The sequence below is a fragment of the Somniosus microcephalus genome, chromosome 28 (genome assembly GCF_052327205.1).
Source record: "Somniosus microcephalus isolate GS21.2 chromosome 28, FLI_Smic_1.0, whole genome shotgun sequence".
Lineage (NCBI taxonomy): Eukaryota > Metazoa > Chordata > Chondrichthyes > Squaliformes > Somniosidae > Somniosus > Somniosus microcephalus.
In genome coordinates this window covers 36254411-36257030 of record NC_141014.1, presented here as the reverse complement: position 1 = coordinate 36257030, position 2620 = coordinate 36254411, and positions in this window count along the sequence as shown.

The window sequence follows — 2620 nt, the reverse complement described above, 5'->3', positions numbered from 1 at the left end:
TAAAGAAAAATTAAAAATCCGTTTTTAAAAAAAAAAAAAAAAAAAAAGTTTTTTCAAAGAATACAATAAATGAATAGCCCTGAAAAGCAAAGGCTACGGATTATTATTAACCCGGATTCTGTGCTGCATTCAATTTATTTAAAAAAGACCGACTTACCTTTATATCGCACCTTTCACGACCTCAGGACGGCCCAAAGCGCTTTACAGCCAATGAAACACTTTTTGAAGTGTAGTCACTGTTGTAATGTACAATACCTGGCAGCCAATTTGCGCACAGCAAGCTCCCACACACAGCAATGTGATAATGACCAGATAATCTGTTTTTTTTTAGTGATGTTGACCGAGTTGATAAATATTGGCCACAGGACACTGGGGAGAACTCCCCCTGCTCTTCGAAATAGTGCCATGGGATCTTTTACATCCAGCCGAGAGGGCAGACAGGGCTTCGGTTTAATGTCTCATCCGAAAGACGGCACCTCTGGCAGTGCAGCACTCCCTCGGCACCGCACTGGAGAGTGCAGTGGAATGTAGTCGCGTCCTGGGAATGATATTGCCATGATGATTCAGGCAATGATCCCACCGGGAGTGCAATGGGGAGGGGGGGAGCTTGCAGCTACAACTTGCTGTCCTTTAAAATTACTTCATTAAATTCTCGCATTAAATTGCAATTAAAATTATTTCCCATGGTTTTATACCTTAAAATGAACGATGGATAGAAAATCGCAGGATGGATGCTGAGAAGCGCTCTCTAAGTTCTGTTTCCGCCCCCCCCCCCCCCAATGTCCCCCTTCGGAAATCTCGGGAATTCCCCCCTTCAGAGTAAATATATCCGGATTTTTTTGGAATTTTTTTTTTTTTTTTGCACCTCATCTTTCAGCCTGACTTTCTGTTCAGTCATGGACGTAAAGGAATCGAGCGCCACGTGTGTGTCCGTGTCTGAGCTGGAGTACAGTTTTGCTGCTTTTTTTTATATATATTGCAGATTCCACCATTTGGTAAATAGTTTCCTGAAGCATGGAATGCAGAAACCAACTCGGCCTCAACCTAACGACTTGTGCCGAATGCACAGGGTCAGCAAAGCCAGGGAAAGCTCTGTGAGGCGTGAAGGGTATCCACGGGACGGGGTCCGTGCTGGGGCCGGCTGATTGAATGTCCTCTCTGCCTGGCGGCAGTGAGCATTAAGCTGCAGCTGGTTGATTCCAGATTGAAGCCACCATCAGCAGGGAGCCAGAGACTGAGCCTCTTGCCTTGAATATCTCTCAATGTCTCTTCATCTCTCCCACTTTCTATCCTATCACTGACCTTCCCTTTTGTTCTTTCATCCCCTCCCCCTTTTTCCCAGCCCCTTTCCATTTCCTGCTTTTTTTCCCGGTTCTGACGAAAGTTCATCGACCTGAAGCGTTGACTCTGTTTCTCTCTCCACCGATGCTGCCCTGGCCTGCTGAGTTTTTCCAGCATTTTCTGTTGTTATTTCGGATTTCCAGCATCCGCAGTATTTTGCTATCCTATTAGTGCAACTCTTTATTGCTGATTTCATTCAAATTACATCGGATATAGGGCACAGAAACAGGCCATTCGGCCCAACCAGTCCATGCCGGCGTTTATGCTCCACTCGAGCCTCCTCCTGTCTTTCCTCATTTAAATCTATCAGCGTAACCCTCTATTCCCTCCTCCCTCAGATGCTTGTCCAGCCTCCCCTTAAATGCATCGATACTATTCGCTTCAACCACTCCCTGTGGTAGCGAGTTCCACATTCTCACCACTCTCTGGGTAAAGAAGTTTCTCCTGAATTCCCTATTGGATTTCTTGGTGACTATCTTATATTGATGGCCTCTAGTTATACACTTTCCCACAAGTGGAAACATTCTCTCTGTATCCACTCTATCAAAACCTTTCCTAATTTTAAAGATCTCTATTAGGTCACCCCTCGGCCTTTTTTCAAGAGAAAAGAGACCCAGCCTGCTCGTCCTTTCCTGATATATGTACCCTCGGATTTCTGGTATCATCCTTGTAAATCTTCTCTGCACCCTCTCCAGTGCCTCTATATCCTTTTTATAATATGGCGACCAGAACTGTACGCAGTACTCCAAGTGTGGTCTAACCGAGGTTCGATACGGGTTTAGCATAACTTCCCTACTTTTCAATTCTATCCCTCTAGAAATATTGCATTTTTAATGGTCTTGCTAACCTGTGTCACAACTTTTAGTGATTTGTGTATTTGTATTCTGAGATCCCTTTGTTCCTCTACCCCACCCAGACTCGCACCCTCCAAGTGATGAGGCCTCCCTATTCTTCCTACCAAAATATAATATCTCACATTTGCCTGTGTTGAACTTCATTTGCCAATTATTTGCCCATTCTTCAAGTTTATTATTGTCCTCCTGTAACTTGTTGCAGTCCTCCTCAGTATTGACTGTCCCCCCCCCCGCAATTTGGCGTCATCCGCAAATTTAGAAATTGTGTTCTTGATTCCAAAGTCTAAATCGTTTATGTAAATTGTGAACAGCAGTGGTCCTAGCACTGATCCTACCTTCTGCCACTGTGAATAGCTACACAGGCGGATCAACTCTCTTTTTAATATTTTTAAGAACATAGGAACAGGAGGAGGCCATTCAGCCCC